Consider the following 23837-nt stretch of genomic DNA (forward strand, 5'->3'; position numbering starts at 1 on the left):
AGTTACGAAATCAAACTTCTAAAATAGTAATACATTAGTTCACTTATGATCATCTCTAAAATATTTTTTATTTTATGGTTTCTAAATTCAGAATTTTGCCTTCGAATTTTAATTGCTTAAATCTCTTGTGATAAAATGACCGAATGAAAGACATCTGAAAGAATTTACGTGATTCCTGTCGATTTATTTCTATCGTCATCATTCTATTGCTGTTCGAAAAGCTAGGGTAAGAGAAAACAATCTTTTTTATTCGTATGCAGAGTGCATACTGGCGCAATGTACATCGGAATCTCATGGGACATCGAATTTCCTGATCCTATCGATACTCGATAAACGATGAAGAGGGAGAAGGAAGAGAAAGAACATCGAACTGATAGTCACGTCGAGGCGCAATGACCTGCGTTTGAAAAGTACCACGGAAAATATAAAACAATATAGGCAAAGCGTGAAAAATCGTATGTGACGATGACCCGTTAACTAAATGTTATTTTTTCCAACGTTGGACCACTAGTGTTATTTTCGTTCGATTGTGTTTATTTTAAAGGAAGGTCAGAACTTCAATTATATCGCGAGATATTATACAATGGCATTCATTCCGTTAATTGACGAAAAAATAGCGAATGCTGTATTTGATATAATGTACATTGTAGTTAAGATTGCTTTGCGATTTATCTCAATCTTGCAATCAACCTTCTAAACAAATAATTTAATATCAATAATATGGCATATTCAATTGTGTCAGCTTTCTAGATTTGATTTATATTCGAAAGCGAACAAAGAAATTTGTGAAATAATACAATACAAAATAATATAATACAAAATAAGATTTAAATTTCCGATTCAAGGGAATGAAAAAGATGACAAAATAAAACAATTAACTTTACCTTTCAATATATACAATGTTTATTCGAATACATTTTTTAAAACGATAAATATTAATTTTTCTATACTACATATTATAAAATTATTCTAAACTTTTATTGTTAAACATTACAAAACATTACATTACAGTAATTTAACATTACAAAAATCATTTTTTGTCATTGAAATTTCACTCAAATCGGATTTCAATTTTGAAAATAAACGTGATAATGTTTAATAATTATTTTCTTATTTCAAAAAATAAAATCCGATTTTTATTTTCAAAAATAAAATCCAGTCCGTGAAAAAAATTTATTATTGATAGAGAAATGATCTCCACAGTGTTAAATCATTCTAACAAAGGTCGAAATATTTTTTTAACAATAAAATACTTTTCTTTAGAATATTCTTTTAATAGAAAAATTAATTCATCTTTCTAAATGACTATAATAAAAAATAAAAATAAATGTTTCATTTTATTATTCTTTTTATGTTCTTGGATTAAAAATTCTTGAATCTTACTACGATAACTTTTGAATTTATGATACCACCAAAAGTTAGATCACTATATCATCTTTTTCTTCTTTTCTACTTTTTTCTACTTTTTTATATTTGTAAGAATTTGCATCAACTAAACAAAATATTGCGCGCGTCAACTATCTTAGGAGGAACATTGTCTGCTAGAATCAGCATCTTACTGGCTTTCCATCAAGTATCATTTTTTACTGGAATTTTCTATCAATATATCATCAATCAGTTGATCCTATATGCGGTGTAAATATTGATTTATAGCTTCGGATTAGCATTGCGAGATGGCCGCCGTCGACCGATATTTCTCGCGAATCCATTTCGTCGTGAGAGAATAATCACAGCTGTTTCGCGAGATAACTCACAGAACGAGAGGGCGCGTTCCTGCTTAACAAAATAAGAGGACGTCATCCAATATCGACGAAAGTTCCGCACGCCATCATGATTTCGCCACAGCAATACGCAAATACGTTCGGAGCTGCGCACTCTGATTCATCCCAAAGATTTTCACCGCTGAAAAGGAAGCAGCCGCGAGTCACGTCGGAAATGAGTACCCGATGACCCGTTGCGAACGCGTGACGCTTTTTGCATCACGACGACGACTACGGCGAATGAATTCTCGTACATCTCAATTTTTTCTTAACAATAGGACTGAAAAAAACAGAAAAGTGAAAGGGATGGCGAGTGCATCGCACTTGGTATTCTCGAGCTTTAAAGATGTTCCTATAGATTCACCTATATATGTTGTATTTATTCAGAAAACCACTTTTTGTAAAGCGAGCAAAATTGCTCGCAGGAAGCTTTGAACTTTGCATTGTGTGCGACAATAATCCACGTATGCGTATACGAAATTAAACGAATATTTAGATCAAAGATAAACAAGAATAATGAGAGTGATATTTCCTACAAAAATAAAATCATTTTATTAATTATTATTATATTAATTCTTTTTTGTTTTTATATACAATTATATATATATATATATATATATATATATATATAAGAATAAATTTATTTATTTATTCTTCGTTTACTTTAGCTATTCAAATTTCGTTCATTTGTGAAAGCAGAAATAAATGCGATAATTAAAAAAATCAGTCCTGATTGAATCTTAATGATAAAATTGCATCGATTAAGAGATTACACACATCTGCGTGCAATATTACAATATTTTGAATATTTTTGTTGTGGAGCTTAAATATGTTAACGTTAGGGTTTTCACGGTTCCCCGATAATGACACTACGAATCAAAAAATCTGCAACTAAGTATAAATAAAATTCTCTATCAGTATTGATAAAAATTATCAGAATTCTACAAAAATATGCCGATTAAGTGCATGTAATAAGTTTTATTACATGCTATTTTAAATGATAAGATCAATAATGTTTTTCGCAATATTAACATATTGTCTGCCAGTGAGTCTTAATATGCCATGTATATCATAATAGAATTTTTATTATCATAAGCATATAATATATAATATTAAATAAGACTATATGGATTAAGTATTACTCCACGTGAAATTGTAATCAACCCTTATTTGATAGGATTACAAGTTCGATCTCGAGATATATAAGTATTCATATATAAGTAAGCATTTATTTCTGAAATAAATGAATATTTCAAATTCAGTGCGTAAAATGCAAGAGATGATTTCTTTATATTGTATTAAATAAGATTATATCATCTTGGATAATATTAAATTGCATTGAGCATTTTTTATTTTGCGTTGTTATTTATTGATATAAATTAAATTTTCAAAGAATCAAAACTTCGAAGAATCAAAATTATATAATTATTAATTTAATATTAAGCAATGAATATATTTTCTATATATTTACGAATATATTTTAATTTTTTTTCTATTCGTAGAAATATATTTTTCGAAGTTTCGAAGCTTTGAAGTTAATTTCGAACTCTTAAACTTCGAAGCTTCGATAGTTTGAAGTTTAACTTCAAAGATTTAAATTCTTTCAAAGCTTCGAATCTTCGAAGTTGTCAAAAATATTATAAAAGCTTTACTTTACAAACTTTTCAAAAATATTTCAATAAAGTGTTGGTCATTACCAGAACATAATTAAAAAGTAAACATTACTGACACACAATTATAGATGGATTGGCAATCAACATATTAAAACGTTAATCTTTGCAGAATTCTGACTCATTTCATCATAATTATAGTTAATTATAAAAATTAAAATAGCAGCAATATTCTGTCTAAGAAGAGATTGTCGTCAAACCTGATAAAGAATTTGCAAAAATATTTTGTAGTTTTGTGGATATTTTATCTAGGTGGACTGTCCTGCATAAAGCTATGCATAAGGAATGTGCCTTCTTCAAATTTATCAGAAACAATTTTCATAACAAGAAATTTCCCGAGGGTAAGCTCATCTCTCTCTTTCTTCCCTGTTGTCGAAAACCATATCCTCTTACAAGACGTTGCAAACATCGATTCATGCGACCGTCCATCCTTCATCCCTTCGGAAACCACCCTCGTGACACTTCGAGATCAGATTTGATACTGTTGGCGTCAAACAGTGAACTAAGTTGCGCGTCGTCAACAAAGATATGGTTTGTTCTTTCGCTTCGTCGCGACTATGGGAGGTATCGAATTCGCGCAGTGGGTTAAGCTACGTTGAATTAAGGCGAGAACGTGGGGCGCATTCCTCAGACCTGGGGCACCGGGACGCTTTGAAGATCGCATTACAGGGCGCATTGTTTATTCCCCGCGACTCGTGAAAGCGACAAATTGCTCTTTACGTGCGCGTCTACTGCGCCTCGCAACAGACTGTTGTGCATTTGCGCTCGCGAGCGAGCTAAAGTTTCTTGTCTCTTTCTCAAGAAGAATTACGCGTGTACTGTATTCCGCGAGCGAAGCGAGTCGAGGAAACATAAATGCGTCGCTATATCTTATGTTCTGTGTATTGCTGCTGCAATTACAATAAAATAATAGATATCATTCTAAAGAATAAATTACACATAATACTTGATCAGTATAGTATTAAAGAAAAACAAGGTTTGATTTCAATCGATACAAATAATTTAGTATCGCACTCTTATTCCAAAAGTGACACAAAACTTGAAACAAAATATTAAGATACACTTGATATAAAAATATTAAGAATAGTATAAGTATAAATGATTATAAGTCATTCGTGGAAATTTGTTGTAATAAAAAATACTGATCTATATACGGAGTCTGCAATGGTAAATGATGATTCAGTATATTAATTAATTGTAGGAGAGTAAGATATATTCCTAATATATAAGTTAAAATTAATCTTTTCTCTCTTCTTTTTTAATTTTTATTGAGTATAAAATGATGAAATCATGATACTATAAGTCAACGTGATTTTCGAATTATTACTACGAATAAGTTAAATAAATATTACCCTATCAATCATCAAAATTGAACTTAATTTCATAAAAATGTCACAACTCGAAAAGGATCGATTTTAAAAAATTATAAAACGAACTTTTGACAATATTATTTGATTAATAATGATTAATAATTTTTTGTTAAGTTGAAAAACAATTTTTTCTTTTTTGAGAAACTTAATTTTTTAGTATCATTCAAAAAAGTATGGAAGTGATATTTTATAGCAATTCAATTGGACGCATTCAATGTGCATTAAAGCTATCGTACACAAATTTCTGTACAGATATGTTTAATATAAATACAGGAATGGATGAAATCGCAAAATTTTTAATACACTTTAATATGCTGTTTGATAATATGTATTTTGTAATTTAAAATATTTATATTTCACTTTTACGCTTAAAATATATTATACAACAGCTTAATATACAGCAGTGCGTCTAATCGAATTCTCTATTAGTTCCTTTATACGCGTGAAATTCTGAGGCGTATTCGAGTTATTCAAGACCAATATTACAGAATGTTGCTTCATGTATAAATGATATATCTATTACAGATGATGTATCTTCATATATAGATGATATTATAAATATAATCGGCAATAATCATCAAAGGCAACGAAACTGTCTTGCTGCAATCGTAAGAATAATTTGATAATTGTTCTAAATTCACGGCTCTTTTGCTAGCAGTACACGCGGCATGGACATGAATCCAATTAATGTCTAGTGCATCGACCGCTGACTTCGTGACTACACAGCCGACTTGTTTCTAAAGTGCACAGGTACGCGAATTTGAGTCGCATATCTAAAACTTACTCGGCCATATCTATTGCAGTTGCGAGCTACGATCCGACACTCCTCGAGGTGATAACGCAAGATCCAAAGCGATGTTACGCGATATGGAGGCTGTGGGGTCCTTATACCCTTTGGCGCGGCGGTTTGCCTCGTTATGAGATTCGGAATTTAATTGGCGGATATACACCGCGGCAATCAGTCTACACGCTTTGTCAATGCACATTTCCGAGATGCGAGTGGGTTCAAAACTTCATAATGAGAACGTTTTCAATCAGGAAAAATATGTCTTCCTTTTTAGTAGTAATTTAATTTATTAAATGAGAAAGAAAGAGAGAGAGACTTTATTAAAAATGTAATCCTTTTAAATGTAAAAGGAAAAAAACGAAATTGAAAGACTTCCGTCTAAATAAAAATGAAGACAAGTCTTTTCGTTTTTGTTAATTTTTTTAAGGATTATTATAACGTTTCATAAACAAAAGTATATATTTTTTGTAAAATTAAGGATTTAGTGTTCAATAAAATATGTAAATTATTATAAGTAACGTAATATATAAATTGGAAACAATAAAAACTTGATTCTTTTATGTTTAATATAATGAGGAGAAATTAAACTATTCTCCTTTTAAATTATTAAACTTTTTTTATTTTTCTTCTACTCTGAATATATTTAAAAAAAACTTAGAAGAACGCCGTATTTTCGTGCATACGCAACATATTAAATACGATATCGTATATTATATGTATTGTATTTCTAATAAATAGGAAAACTGAAACCGCCCAAAATGTTTTTAATTAAAAAGAGTTCTTGTTTCGTGAGAGAGCTGGTAAGACCTCTGAACTTTACCGACAAACTTTTACGGCTTCTCGAAACAGCGCAGAATAATTGTAGAACACACCGAAGGTATATGCGTGAGAAAGACAGTCAAGAAGAGAGAGAGAAAGGGGTGCGAAAAACAGAGGGCAGAGGTGCGAAGAGGAGGCAGAGGGTAAAACTTCGTTGACGATTTATTACGTCGGCTGCCAACACGAAACGAGGTGCCCACGTAACGAGTTTATTAAATATTTCATCGGGTCGGGAGAAGAGAAAGTCGAAGCGATGCAGGGGATGCGGAGGAATGGGGATGGAGTGGCAGCAGGTACCAAAGCGGGAGAGAACAGAGAGCTGTACAAAAGGACACCCTTTTTATAATTCGCCGCTACGTAACAACCCTTTATGCGACGCGACGGAAAACGCACGCGTAACGCCGACGTGATTGCGAGCTCAAGCCCTTTCGCAACATCCTGCACCATCTCCCCCTTCTCCCATGGCTCTCACGACAACTACACAGCGAGTTTAATAAACGCTACGTGCAACTACGATATTTCAACGGATATCGAATCGGTCGATAATCCGATAATTGAAGGCTGTAAGGTTGGGCGAGATTTTAAGGTCGAGGTGACAGAGACAATATTTCCGATAGTGAAAATAGAGAATGTTGCTTGTAACAAATTATAGTTAATTGTCTTGCAAAAAATATTTATGAATATATAAGGAAAAAAAGAAAAATATCTTTTAAGAAAGAAAGAACAATTTAAAATATGACTTATTTATATATCAAATTATATAAAAAATTTATTGTAAATAAAATCTTTGTCTTGAAATGAATCATATTAAAAAATCTTATTATAATGTTAAGTATTATATTTGAAGCAAAAACGTTTTCAATTATTCGAACTTATTAAACGTTATTGTTTAAAGCACGTGATTACCTATTTATCTAAGACATTTTAAAGTTGAAAAACAGAAACGAAACATACAATTTAAAATAACTACTTAATTTAACTACGAAATTTTATATAAAATTTGTTATAAATTAAATCTTTATCTTGAAATAAATTTATCATAAATTTTAAAAAATTGTGTTACGTATTATATTTAAAGCAAAAATATTTTCAACTTATTTTTAGACTTATTATTCTTTAAAGCATATTATTTATCTAAGTCATTTTGCATATATGATTTAGAAATAGAAGCAAAACACATAAATATTTAAAGTATAATCTAATTTCATTACATAATCCACGAGAGGAGAAGTTTAACGCGCCGTCGAAATACCTTCTCTTGAATTCTGTAAGAAATTTTCAGCACGCGATGTGTGTGCGTGATCTGTCGACATGATAGAATTCCTATTCCTGGTGATACAAAGGAGAAAGGAATCATCCGCGTTGTGCGGAGGATCTAATTTTAGATAAGAGTAGAGAATGCAGTGTAACAACTAGATTTACGAGTCCGTTTGCTATTTACCTTGTTTCGTTCTTTCGCACAGCTTAGCGACATTATTTTCTCTCTCGAAATTAACAGATTGCGCACTCTTCTTCAAATAATTTAATCCTGCTACGAGTCAAAAGCCAAATCCATTATATGCATTGCAACTGAAATTTCTGTATCTATTAGGTGTTGGAATTAATTCGTAGCGTTTTACAAGTGATGGGAAGTACTTTCATTAATGTATTTTTTAATGCTCATGTGAAATAAATAACATTCTTTCATTAAAAACGCTACGAATTAATTCCAACACCTAATAATAAAATTCTCTTTTCATTAAACTTAATGTGTGAAATGTCAACGTAATCTTTGCATGATACAGCTGTATCGCGAATATATTCCATCCCCTTTAAATTTAAGATACTCTCTTCTCTATACATATATCTTGCATCTCTGTTAGATTTTCATAAAAAATTATTGAAAGTAGAAAAAACTTTCTCGCAAGTGTAGCGAAAATATTTTTCTATTTTCAGTAATTTTTTATTACTATTATAAGAAAATTTGAATTATTTATATTTTTATAAATATATATTTCAAATATATATTTTATATTCTAAATATATTTCTCTATTTTCTCTGTTCAATACCTATTTTTTTATCCCTATGCACTGAAAAAAATGTTTTAAAAATGGACAAACCAGAAAATTCTGATTAAATCAATAAAAATTCCGATTATCTAAACTTGAATTTAAAATTCTCTAAACGAGAATTTTAGACTTAACCAGAAAACTCTCTTTCTGATTAAATCTATTAAAATTATAGTTGAGATAACTGGATTCTGATTGATAATCAGAATTTTCTGGTTTGTCCATTTCAACCAAACATTTTTCACTGTATACGGAAAGAATAGTTTTACTAAAGTATCTAAAGCTTTAGCTACAGATGTGGAAATAAATAATGTTGGACCATCAAAATAATTACGTAGGAATCTCATGCATACCGAACAATACTGCCAAAAGTTTGGCATTCTAACCAATTTATGTATCCTATATATAATTATTTTATTTTTAATGGTTCAACAAAATTTTCAAATATGCATCTAGCTAAATTTTTAGATATTTCAGCAGAACTGTTCTTTCCGTGTACTGTTTTAACATAAATAATAGAAATAATAGGGTAACTTTGGTATATACGCCGCAAAACTTAATATCAAAACTTAATATATTAAGTATTATTTACTATATTTAAAGTAAACGAACTATATCAGTAAAAACTTTGTACTGTCTACTACTGTGAAACAAATATTAGAAATCCGAAATATTTATTTTTCATATTAAAAGATAAACTTTTTGAAACTCTTTTTTACCGTATATCCCAAACAGGTGGGATATACAAGACAATAAACTAAACAAAGAATACAAGAGTAAAGTACTTGTAAAGTACTTTTGTTATACAACATGCTTTACTATTCCTCTACACTCATGTATCACAAAATAACCACTAATTCTTTTGCACGTCCTACAGTAATCATTTTATGTAGATTATAATTTATGATGGCGCTACTCAACATAGTGACAAATCGATTCCACTCACAATAATTTCATTAATATTAACAGTAAAAAGCAGAAATCATAACACAATACTAATATAACACGAAGGCCCCACTCCTTTTATTTTTTCTGCGGTGTAAATCCCAGCGCGACATATTTGCCGAAGTTACCCTATATATATAGTATGAGATTTTTCAAATGAATAATTTATTCGAATTCGGATTTATTCGAAGCGCATTCGCCGCACAATGCAATAATATCGATGGTATCTCGAATGGAATTGCACAAAGCAGACGGCGGCAAGAATGCACAGTGCGCGTGGAGAAAAGAATTTCGGGAGATACCGTGAGGGATTTAATTTTAACCGTTACGACGATCCCTCGAGTACATATAAAAACTTGAAAAATTGAAAGGAAATCGATATGATGAAATAGCTTCATTTGGTGACAGTGAGTAAAAGAGTACACGATTTCGAAGGGTCGCAACAATAGTCTTATTCTACAGCCGCGCACCAGATATTAACCGGAGGGTAACGGTGCTCTTTAAAGATTCAGGGGTCCGTGAAAATGATCCGCTCCTTTTCCCCGTCTTCATATTATAGTGTATCACATTCAACGCTTCTTTCATATTCAACGTATAGCATAAAGTAAATTGGTCCCCGATGAAGTGCCATATAAGAAAAAATCGAAAATAATTTCGTATAAACAAAAATTTATTTTCTCCAAATTCTAAAATACACTTTCTACGTGAAAACATTCATTATATAAGTCTATCATTTTCAAATCGTGATAAGTTTTGATAACTTTAACAAATATGTTTTAATAAATAAATAGAGACTTGCGTATAAAAATAATTATAATTATAGAATAAATATATTTATAAAATATAATTATATAAAGAGTACATTTATATAAAGAGTATATTATAAAAAGTATAATCAGAAGTATATCAGAAAATGTAATTTTTTTAATATACTTTTAAGACCACATTTTAATAAATACGTTTCAACAAGTATATTATAAAGTATAATTTTATATTATATATCTACAATTTGTACCCATTATATAATTTATTGTTACATAATATATTTTATATGTATACTACACAGTTCTTTGAAAATCACTTTTTACAATTCAAATTTTATATAGTTTTATTCAATCTTATTGGAAAATATAATATTAAATTTCTCTTGTATAATATGTCAATCTCTCTGATGAATAATACCAATATTAATAAATCAGAAAAAGGAAGATCTGACGGCAACATAACGATATTTTTATTTGCTTCTTCAACTAATTTCTGACGCATGTTCGTCCGAAAGTTGCTGAAATTAAAATAGTTTTATCGCATATAACGGCGCGATCGAAGTCGTCACACGGTCAGACTGGATTCCCTGCGCGAGTTTCACATAATTTACAGACCACCGATCACCGACCGCCATTCCGATATCGGATTCGGATTTAAATGCGTTCGAGTTTGACGACAGTGCGTACAGTAAAGGAAGATTCTACGATTTAAATGTAGGCGAATATATATAATAATACTATGGGTTTTTTATATGGAATTCCACATGTCTGAATTAGTTATTTAGAATAAAAGTGACTACTAGCAATATTATTAGTCTTTCATTTGCTCTCTTATCTGTGATATATATATGATATATATCTGTGATGTATATATATATATATATATATTAGGTGTTGGAATTAATTCGTAGCGTTTTACAAGTGATGGGAAGTACTTTCATTAATGTATTTTTTAATGCTCATGTGAAATAAATAACATTCTTTCATTAAAAACGCTACGAATTAATTCCAACACCTAATATATACATATATCAATATACAATTTTTAAATCTATACCATATAATATAAATAAAAGAAAAAAAAATTAAATCAAAAAATATTAATATTTCGCTTTAACGTTAAATTGTCAACAAAAAGTTGAATTTAGACCATTAAACTATTAGGTTACTCTGTTTGTTCAATATGTACAAAAATTAAAAAAAAAAGCAAAAGTATTTGAGCTAAATGAGGTCCATCCAATAATTTTTTCTATTAAATTCTATTTATAGGGAGATATTAAAATAAATTCAGTCAGTCACTCACAAAAATAATATATTTTTTCTATAAAATATTTGTAAATAAACGAAAAAAAAATTTCTTTTAACTTGATAAACAATTGTGTTTAAAAAAATATTCATTTTACCTACATATTTTTTTAAAGCAACGTGTTTTCTTTGTACTTAATTGATTCTTCTCATTATTCTTCATAAAAGTATTAAGGTACGATTATCAAAAATTAATAGTTTACAAGATATTTAATATTTCATGTTAATATATGCCAGAATAAAGTATAAAATAGTAAATTGATTTTTTTTATATCTCTGCTTTACTTTATGTAAAGTAATAAGAGAAATTATATTATGTAAAAAAATCATATAATTCCATTTTAAAAAATGGAGATGATTTTTGGCGCTTTCACCTAAAAAAAAAATAAATAAAAATAAAAAATAAAAAAATAGAAAAAAATATGATCAAAATATTCTCTAAACCATTTCACTTTTGTTTAAAATGTTTTCCCATATTTTTTTCGAGTTATTGGCCTGTCATGTTTTACATGGATCACCTTGTATAGGTACCTAATGTATGTTCTTCACATAAATCAAATAAATTTTTTTATATTGTGATAAAAAAGTTACAAAACCACAAAAATTGACTGTGTTATCTTCGTATTCAGTGCAAAAAATTGTTCCAATGATTTAGTCAGATTCAATGCTTCTCTGTCAAATAATACGCAGATTACTATCTGACATAGATGGGAACAATCCTCAAGGTAGAGAGCAAACTTAATGTACTCTGCTTATATCAAGTCTCATGGGATAAATCCGTGACGAAAAGTTAAGCGTCGAATGCTAAGGTCTCTGTTGCAGGAGAAGACGTCCAGATCTTTCAGATTATTCCCGAAGGATCTGGATCGTATCCTACTTTGCGGATAATACAATAGTTAACGTGGTGAGTCAACGATAATTACCATTTTTTAAATTTTGAAAATATACGTAATACAATGAAAATTTTATGTAATTCTCGAATATTTTTGCAATAATTTAATATTTGTTATCATATTTTAATACATGAGAGTAAAATTCGTAGAGAAAAATATATTTTACCATTATTTGAAAACTTTTCATTTTATTTTAAAATATGTAGACAGAATGAATTTCGTGGGAAGTGATTATAGATGAATATATATTTCAGAATAACGATGCATTCTTATTATATGTGCAAGTATAGATATTCTTTGTATATTGTACAATTATTTAAGTCAAGTTGCAATCAAACACAATAAAATATAAGAAAAAAATCTTATTAAAATAAAATTTTGTTAATTTTTCATTTTTCATCATTATTCAGATAAAAATACAATTAAATTAAAGAATTTTAAAATAACAAAAATATCAAGAAAATAGAAGGGTAAATTAAAATAAAATAATTTTTTTTATTTGACTAATTTTTTGTATTTGGTTCTAATTTGTCCTTCTATTTTCTTGATATTTTTGTGTATTAATAATAAGATTATTTGACACATTATCGGTATTCTACTAAAATCAGGATATACGTCTCACTTCTCTCGAAATTATCAAATATACGTACATTTTCTAATAAGTTCTGCAAGTTGTGCAATTAAGATGCTTAACGGAAAATTAAAAATTATACTCTCTAAATTCTTTGAAGTGGAATCTCACTCTAAAGAGTGAACATTAAATTAGCTTACTGAAGGAGTCAATTTTCAATCTTTAAAAGAATTCATTTGTCAGAGTGAGCTTTCACTTTAAAAATTTTAGAGAATAAATAGTATTCATAAGTTGAGTCAACTAAGGCTTAAATTTGTTAAATAACAATCTTATAATTTACGCACACATTTTATTACAGAATAATATAAATTTGAAGACTTATTTTTGTTTTAGTGTAGAAGAGAATCTGTAACTATTATCAAAATAATTTCTTAAAAAAGAAATCAAGAGTTAAACAATAAATTATACACATTTGTAACTACATTCTATATTGCCAAAATAAACAAACTAATTAGAATTCAAACATATATAAAAATTTTAACTTATCTAATTCTATCAATAATGTTTTAACTATATTCAACCTATTACTAAATCTAATTATCATTAAAATAATACTGATATCAGTATTAATATAATAGAAGAACATATCGGCTGCGTGGGCGTAACAATATTAACAGAAAAAAAGAAAAAATTCTTCTTTCAGTATATATTATTTAATTAACTTGGCGATTTAATTTCAAAACATATGTCGTGGACTCATTAACGAAATCACTGCTTCGAGAAACCACCGAGAAAACCTTTAAAACCAGTCCAGTAACAGGGTACGCAGCTTAAATGTCGCAAATGCATATCACGAAAAGAAATTCTCCACGATGAAGATCATTATGACTTTTCATCAGTACAAACACCTATTTAATAAAGAGGATAGTGATAACATTCCTTCGCCGAAGCAATAATTATATTCAGAAATTATATTCAAGGAAAAAAAGCTTTGCAACAAATACTTATTGTAAAATATTAAGGAAGCATTTAATGAATACGTAACATGACACGAAATTTACGAAAACAAAATAAAAATTTTAATTTCGTGAATACTTATATAATTTATATGGATCAATAATAAATTTAAACAATTCAGAAATAATTTCACAATTATAACAAAAACGTAATTTCATGAGTAAAAAAATATCAGATAACTGGCTTATCAAATTTTTACACTCTTAGTTAATAAATTTTGTAGCAACGTATAACTTGAATAAATGTGAAGTAAATGTTTCCTGAAATTATTAACAATCTTTTATAGAGAGTAAAATAAAAATTGCAAAATTTTTTAAATATTTTCGAAATAAAAATTCTTCAAAAATGAATATTCGCTAAAATGGTGTTCAAATTTCACCTGTTATACACATTGCAAAGAATAAATTTATAGAGTTAAATATCTCTTCACTCTCTCAACTTTGCCAATATTTCTTTAATGCATATTATAATGGTTTAGTGCATGTTATAATCATTTTAATTATTAAATTATAATAATTAAACTAATATTTTTGAAAATAATTTACCTACCTAAATTTCATGATAGTGTTCTATTCGAGTTATAGTAATGTTCTATGTATATTCCTAGCTACTCGTATTCCTACTTACAAAGTGCATCGATTAATTACAACCATGGGTATTCCTACCTACTGCATCGACTAATTACAACCGCGAATACGATCGATGAACCTCACGCTGATTAATCCAGTGAAATCACTTATCTACCTATTCGCAATCACTTAAAATACGAGACAAGTGTGAAACCTTATTAGAAAATGTAGAAAATCACAATTTTATCGTATGTAGTTGTATGGAAAAAATGATTTTACATTTTACTGTTAAATTTTTTATTTCATTTTTATTTTTCCATTGTAAATTGATCTTTTGCAGTTTCCATTTATCTTTTTTGATCAGATTAAATTTATTTTTTCTTAATCCTGGCCCATTTTGATAAAATTTAATCAGAAATCGATAAAAGAAGAAGAAAAACATTTTTTATTGCCGAATTATTATTGTTGATAAATATATACGTAAATATTTATATAATAGTTTATTACGATGTGCATCTCAATTATATCGTAAATGAACAAAAGCAAAATTTTCATTAAAATATTAATTCAATAGTTTTAATTTAAAAAATTAATAAAAAAATTTCATTTGTTCTTCTGCGATACGCGCGATTAAATTCTTCGATATAAGCTATACTTAAGCTCAGAAAAAAGTTATACGTCGATCGCATTCTAATAAAAAGAGGATTTTCCGATATCTCGCGAATAAAGTTGAACTGTACAATAGTCTCATAGGTCTACATAGATGTACACAGGTCTACAAATGTTCAGATATGAAGTAGTTGATGAAAATTCTGCTAGCAAGAGAATACATAGGTACATATTTATAAATAATTTATGTTACGCGTATTAATATGTATTTATCTCTAAAGTTGTATTTATTTACAATTAATATATACAATTAACATATATAATTGTTTAAATCTCACCAGAAAGGCATAAGAAATAAGATACTTATTCTTTCAATGATATTATGTCCAAAAAGAACAATGAATTGCACAATCAATCATCATATCATTGTCACACTGGAAAAAAAAATTCGTTGCTGCAACAATTTAGATAGTAAAATATGGCATAGCATTTTTATATGATTGTAGCAATCAGTTTTTGGTTGTAGCAGCAAATTTTTAGTTGCGTTAGCGTATTGAAATCATATACTGACTTGCGGATAGGCTAACGCAACTAAAAATTTGCTGCTACAACCAAAAACTGATTGCTACAGTCATATAAAAATGCTATGCCATATTTCACTATTTAAATTGTTGCAGCAATCAATCTTTTCTTTCAGTGCAAGAAAAATTTTACATACTCTTGGACAATATTCACTTTTATGAATTTTTCTAAATTTATTTTTAGCAGACACTAGAAATTATTAGAAATTTAGCTTGAAAAATTAATAATACAAAATTGTGTAATAAGATACATGTATAACATACGTAATCTTTATATCGATTAACAAGAGCAATAATTAGCTTTCACTTTTAATATTGTACGAATTGTATCGTACTTAAACGTAATTTTAGATGGTAAAAATTTTAGATGGTATGATTTGTTAATTTTATCATAAAGATATATTTGTAGAAAAAACAGAAAAGAAAATAAAATATCAGTATTTATTTGGAAGAAACCCTTATAAATAATTTTTCACCATATTCTGTATTATTTTATATTTTTATTTATTTACTTATTTAAATTTCACATAACTGTATAAAAAAATATAGACGTTATAAAAAAGCATTCGCAAGATTTATATTTCTAAAAATTTCGATATTTTCTTTATTATGATTTTATTTTATTTCTTCATCTTTCTGGTGATTTTGCAATGCTTAATTTTTGCAATGCCCAATTTTTAATTTAACATTCATAAGCAATTGAATCAAAAATATAATCACTATTATAATGTAATTGATATTGCTCGAATTATTAATACGTTATGTATTCTTATGATGTACCAAAAGTATATAAAGTATCAAAACATGTCACTAACACAGAAACCGTCATAGAATTGTCTTTCATCGACTTTGATGGGCTTTAGATATGTTGTAGAGCATAAAAAAATATTAGAACTATATTTTTTTATCTGCTTATTTCAGGGCTTAGAGAACAAAACAACCTCTCGAAATAACGAATTTTTTTTCATTTTCAACGAATATCTTCTAAAAAACTTTATGTGATATATAAAAAAATGTTTTATATAAAAGTTTTATGTTATTTTATACTCTTAATAATAGTGCATTCACATTTTTTGAAAATGTCAAATTTTTTAATTTACCTTCATCCCCAGAGATTTCGATTCTTAAATTTTGAGAAAAGTAGATAACAAAAATATGGCTATAATATTTTATATTCATACTTTTCTCACAGATTCATTATTTCAGTAAATAAATGGGTCCAATATTTTTTGATGCTCCACATATCCAAAGTCCATCAAAATCGAAAACGCTTTCAATGGTTCACTTGTAAGTAAATAATACACATCGATAGAATTTTATTTCTCTCTCGTAAGCTCTTTGCATACTCGCATCCTCGCATGTACGATAAAGCGATGAGCGACCTAGGATTAAATATTCTTTTCAATCTGTTCTAGCCTATCCATTTTTATAACAAATATATAATGTATTGTATAACATATTTTTATATTAACTCGTTAATCGGAATTGCATATACATCGTTGTATATATAGCGCACATAACTTTTTATAGACCTATTAGTTCAGTATAAAATACATATTACTGTTTAATATTTTACATCCTACAAATTTAGTTTTTTTTTTCCTTTAACTGTTAATTTGGAAAGGGCACCGAATTAAATGACACCGAATCTGTTTGAATTCGAAAGATGAGAGTTAGGGACTCTAGCGAAGCAAACGCCGCGTAAAAGAATGGGTGATCTACATGTACATGCGTGTATATGTGTGTGTGTAAGACGAGAAATATGCGATTGTAATGCGTATGGTTGTTGCGAAGATCTGCGAATTCCTATGATAAAATCAATTCAAATAAACTTTCAACTATACGAATTAGCTAATCAAATATTTCCCGAACAATTATATTATATCACTCACCGATCGATGTGCAACAGGGAAGCTGCGTTGACTGCGTTGATCCTGCAACACACAAATATTCAAATCAAATTAACGCCTAAAAAATCAACATTTTAAAAAGTATAAATAAAAAGTATAAATTGTACGTTCCGAATTTTTATACTTGTTCTCCGAGTAGATATTTAATGAAATAATTATAATTTTTGAACAAATTTCATATATGTAATTCGTTCCAAACCTCGATATTAACTTAATAAATAACCGAAAGATAATTAATAACTAGTAATATACAAATAATCAATTGCTCATTCCAATGTTGCTCCGCTATCGCATTTTGAGATAATAATAGTACGGAACTGCTCGCGCTACTATTTATTTGCTCGAAGAATGTATAGTTGTAAGAACGTAGCTCATTGTCAGCGACCTTACGAATCTAGTCATTGGCTGCGTTCAACAAACAAAGTAACTCGGTGAGTCATTTATTTGGTGCATTTAGTAAGCATTCAACCGCTCTGAATGCTTAGTAAGCTCTTGCACCTGCAAGTTTATATTTTTGGATCTAATGGAATATGTCAATCAAATGTAAAAATGGTTGTAATAATGAATGCACTCAGTTATTCTTTAATATGATTGAATCTTGGCTTTAGTTCTTCGTTAGATCTAACATAAGTGTATAGAAATCAATCGTAATTATAAAGAATCATTCAGTGCTCACTGAACTAATTTGCTTTAATTCTGCTGACTGCAGTCAAAGTACGCCACATCAAAGTTAATATCCAAAGTTGATAATGAATGTAATCAGAATTTGTATGTATAGTTAAACTTGAATATGTCTTTCGAATTAATGAATTTTTTAAAAAAGTCTATTAGTGCTAAACAATGCAAAAGAAGTAGTGCTCGAGATTAATCCCAGAATACAATACGAGAAGTACATGTCAAGATTAGCACTCAGACTTGCTCTTAAGCTATCTAATAAACAATGCAACTCTTATCTATATCTTTGATGCTGAGATATCGTCAAGCACTGAAGGAACTTTAATGAATCGAGTTCTAAATAGAATAATATATCGAGTTAAATAGGCCTTAAATCTTCAGATGATAGGAGTATTTGAAAAATCTTAGCTTTTCCTTAAGATTTGGTATAATTTATTTCATTGTATTTTTTACCTTATAATATAACACTGTTTCAGTGACTTCTTTATCTTGTAGAGATTAAAAACAAGTTAAAAATAAAGAGACATAAGTAAAACAATTGAATTTCTCAATATTTCATTTTTTATCTATTTTTCTTAATTTACTGTTTCATATTTTTTAATTATATTTGTATTTCATGCGACACGTATTTTGGTAAATTCTGTAGAAGGTGATCATTAGATTATTTTTATTTCTAACAATCTTTACTTGTAATATTTTCGTCGAGAGATATATGTGTAAAACAAATCGCGAAAAAAGAGAATTGTTTCAACGAAACGAAAGAATCTCACAATATAATAACGTTTTTGTGCCCAATTTGACTGTTCACTTATTTATTATCTGTTACTGAACTGAAAGAAACAAATATCACAAGGATCATCTTTACTCGTAGCAGACGGGATCCAAGAAACTTGTAAGAGCAAGCCTATTAAGTGGCGGCTGGTTTCGCTTTAGCGAAAGATGTAAGAAAGAAAACGAACTCCTCCGCCAATTAACGCCTTTCATTCAAGTGCTGCACCTGTTTCACTCTCCTTTCGCTTCTCCACTGAAAGAAGCACTCTTACGTTCAAAAGCTCGTACAGCGACGCGCTCGATTCGACGATCGTTGTCAAGTGAGTCTCGTTGAACGAGCCATTACTTGCTTTCTAAGAGAGAGGAAAGATAAGTCTTCTACGTGCGTATACGTCTGTTAATTTATAATGCAATTAATTGTGCGCAATTATATCGTGATATAATTAAAAATTTCATCTTGATATTGTAAAATAAGAGACAAGCATGTCGCAACGTAATCTAGTTGAATAAAATTCTATACTGATTTATTGATAAAAATAAGTTGTTCAAGAAATTGTACTCGTAATATTTTTTTTCTTTTATAAATAAATTTGTGTAATAATTCGTAATAAAGATTTCCATTATATTTATTTGTATAGGTACACTTATATTATATAATATGTGCGAATTATTATAGAAATATACTGTACAAATTTATGATAAATTTTATAGAATTCATATAAACAATGCAGTTGTTTAAATATTTACGATTATATTTACAATTAAGATGAAAAATTCTGGTCACATTTTTCTATTATTTCATATTGAGTCTTTTATACGGCAAAGATTTTACGGAAGGCTATTGCTTATGTTCTCATCGCGAATTTCCTGAGTGGCACATATAAAGGGCCATCTAGTAAAACGAAAATATACGACGGTTCTCTGATATACCTTTCTTCAAGCCGATTATGCACTCTCGCTATTCGAAATCACTTGATTTCGCGATAAAAGGAGGCTATGAGATAAGCTCGACTGTCATACTTAATTGTAAAGATGCATAAATTTAAATAATAGGAAGCTATTTTTGAAGTCTCGTAAATGAAGATCGATATTACAAAAATTTTAACAGGACAGTCATTAATGTGTAAATCCAAAAGATTTTTTTATAAACAATGCAAATTACTCTACAAAAACAAAGAATTAAAAAATGAAAATAATTGAAAAAAGTTTTAGTTTACATACAATATAATACAAAGTAAAAATTTTAAAACTTGATTATGTAACATAAAACTAAGAATTAAAAAATGAAAACAATTGAAAAAAGTTTTAGTTTACATATAATATAATACAAAGTAAAAATTTTAAAACTTGATTATGTAACATAAAATTATATTTATAATGTTTAATAATATACATTATAAATCAAATTGTCAAAAAATGTTAAACGTATAAAAAAGAAATTGTTATGAATTTCATAAAATGATATTTTATTGTTCTGATGCTACGACATCGAGAGAGAGAGAGAGAGAGAGAGAGAGAGAGAGAGAGAGAGAGAGAGAGAGAGAGAGAGAGAGTAAGAAATAAATTAATCTTAAAATGAGATAAATCTGGCGAAAGGACATCTAATCCCACAGCGAAGAGTTCTTTTCGCGCAAAAAGATTCCTAGCTGAACTAAATGGGTACAAGATGAAATACGAAGAAGCACTTTGACGAAAGTCGAACAATGGACACTAAAGAAGAAGGAAAGTGTCCCATCATCTGAAGTTTTCTGATTAAATCTCATCTAAGAGCTCCAGAATGAGAGAAGAGCCTAGGTCAATTTTTTCAAGCCATTTTATAAAGTGACATCAAAAGAAATTTCAGAATAGAAAACACAGAGAGAGAAAACGCTGTCTTTTCTCGTCTTTGATTCTTTCATATGTGGATATTTGTATATCTCCGGATATTGCTCAATATTCCAAAAATCTTATCCATGTTGAAAATCTTATTTCATTCGTAGCAATGTTATGCTAACTTTGCAAAGAATCTATTGCATTTATCATTATTTTGTATAAAAAGACTGTGTTGAGAATATATCCAATAAATAAATAATAATTCAATCTCATTATATCAATTATATTGCATTTATTCAAAAATCGAATAAATGTATTATAATGAAAAAAAGAAATTCTGCTTTTATTTTTGTTTGACAGCTTTTGAAAAAAGAAAAAGATTATAGTTTAAGAAAAAAAAGTAATTGCATAATTCTTTGTTTTTGAATATCAGATTTTTGAATTCAGATTTCAAAGATCTCTTTAAAAAAACAAGATTTCTCGACGGTGATGTAAATATTAGTTTTTCAACTTGTTTTTTTATTTCACTCTCTTTTTCAAAACAATGTTATATATAATAAAATACATAATGCATAATATATTATAAAATATATATCATAAAATATATCGTAAATAATGATTGGAAAAAATATGATAATAATAACTAAAATTATTATTAGACGTTACATACAGATTTCGCATTTTGCTTTTAACACATATTGTGTGTGTATTTTTCATACAAGAAATTCATAATATTCTCGTCTCAATGCATATCATAAATTAGGTATATTTTGTAATACTTTATCGTAAACTGCTATACATATTTTTGATCTTATGTTTAATGACTAATCTTTGATGTTTCTTTACAATGATACTTACTACTGTGATGTTGTAAAATATGCGATATACATGTTTAAAGATAATAAATTCTTAATTTATCATTTTTTAAACAAACAAGTACTTCTTCCATTTTTTCGCTGCAAGAACACGAAAAGACAAAATATTACTCGATTGTGCTTCATATGACTTTGATCATTAAGGAGAGATCCTCCAATTACAAAGTTTCAATTAATATCTGGCGCACGTCATCTGGAAAATTTTACAGAATTCAGATAATGAATGATAGAGTATGAAATTCGCGACATTTCTATTTTCATCTTTTTTTGTTCATTACAGTAAATGACAAAAGTCGACTTGAAAGTTGTTGGATTTTATATCCGGTACTTTGAAGAAAATTACACAATAGTCCTCATGCCTTTCGAGGACTTCGGTAAACTCCACTTTTATCCATATAATATACTCGAAAACAAAGAATAGCGAGCATGAAATCCAAAATGTTATTCTGTACTTTTTCGTATTTTAAACATTATTATATAAAACTCTTGACATTTTTTAATAATATATATATCTACATTCTATACTCCACTTTCTATTTTTTTCCCCTTTTTTTTCATTCTCTTCATTTTTTATATTATCTTCAAAGAAATAGTAGAGGAGAAAAAATAGTATTATGACCCTTGTGGGTATAATGGCTCTTCTTAATGTTTCCGGTATTAGATAGCAAATTCCAATGATTACTTATGGAATTATTTGTACCCCCCCCCCCCCCCACCGTTACATAATAGCGCTAATACATATGCCAATATACTTAGTAAATAAATACATAGTATTTATTATAATACATTTTTATCTTCAAGTGTTTCCAAATGTTTTTAAGATATATTTTAATATTTAGCATTTAATTATACCTATATATTTCTCTACTTTATTTTTTCTTCTTTAATCCTCTTCATTTATATTATTTTTCAAGAAAGCAGTCGTCCAAATTAATTTCCAAAGGAATCATGATCTTTAAATACAGGATAAACAGTTTCTCTTTAGTAAAAACTCTAAATGGAAAATTAAGCAACTAATATTTTACTTGTTAATTTACCTAATTAAAATATCTGACATTAAAATTATTCAGCACTTTCAATTTCGTCTTAGATAAAAATTACAAAGATTGTACAAATGAACGATGTTTCACTGATTAATCAATTTTTGGAATACTCTAAAATTGTTGACATATATGCAAAGATGGTGAACACTTACGAAAGTCCATAGCGCCTCTGCTTCTCCTGCTATCTGTGTATCATTGCTAACTATCCCAACTATTACCCGTTTAGCTGCTCAAATTCGAGCTTGTCACTTTACTCTTGCCAAGTTGTACGCGAGTTTTCGATCGTCATCGAGATACACAGAGCCCGCATGTGCTTTGATTCTGAAGTGCGTTAATTGACGCGTTCTGCAATTAACCGTTTCAGTGACAGCATAGCTGTTCATACCTATCGACTTTCCTCGAAACAATTAGTGTAACTTTTACAGTAAATAAAACTACTTCAATCGAGAGACGTAAGAGACTTCCCTCTGCCCAACATCAACATCGACACCCCTAATAGCATCAAACTTCAACTTGACGCTTGCATTAGCAACAAACAGAGAAGGAATGGAATCTTTTTTGGTAATAAATAGATAACGTATTTTTTCATGTATTTTATATATATCAAAGTGTAAATCAATCCATTTCTGTAATTAATTTCAAAGTAAACATCATCTATATTAATGCATATATTTAATAAATAAACTGAATAACTTAAATTATACTATAAGTATAATTTGACATTGAATTTTACAGTCTTGAGTTGATTTCCTTTCATCGTACAAAAATATGTTATTTTCCAATGTGTCATTTTTTATCAATGCGATATTTTACTACAATATTTTGCCTTTAATCGAGCGTCCTTCAGATAATTTCTCGCACGCTATCTACGGAAATCGGTATCGTCTGCAACGAGCGGCGAAGAACTAAGAAGAGAACTAACAGCGCGTGAAACCCAGAAACCAAATGGAAGAAAAAAGTGAAACGATCGACGCGTTTGCGTAAACCACAACGGACGAAGTAGATGGAGGGCGTAACAAGTCAGACGGTCTCTGGTATATTT

At 28.7% G+C, this 23837-nt stretch overlaps 1 protein-coding gene and 1 long non-coding RNA gene across 7 annotated transcripts in view; one reads left to right on the forward strand and one right to left on the reverse strand.

Moving 5' to 3' along the window:
* The window catches only part of Mp (collagen XV/XVIII-type protein multiplexin), a 303083-nt gene that overhangs the window by 69626 nt on the left and 209620 nt on the right, over window positions 1-23837 (forward strand). The window lies entirely within an intron of this gene.
* The window catches only part of LOC147908208 (uncharacterized), a 195969-nt gene continuing 187772 nt past the window's right edge, over window positions 15641-23837 (reverse strand). For both annotated transcript variants that reach the window (XR_015546386.1, XR_015546387.1), the window contains exon 6: window positions 15641-17643. This is a non-coding gene — a long non-coding RNA (uncharacterized LOC147908208). The remainder of the gene's footprint in view (window positions 17644-23837) is intronic.

This window comes from Acromyrmex echinatior, chromosome 10, assembly GCF_024713525.1.
Source record: "Acromyrmex echinatior isolate Ae372 chromosome 10, ASM2471352v2, whole genome shotgun sequence".
In the NCBI taxonomy this organism is placed as follows: Eukaryota; Metazoa; Arthropoda; class Insecta; order Hymenoptera; family Formicidae; genus Acromyrmex; species Acromyrmex echinatior.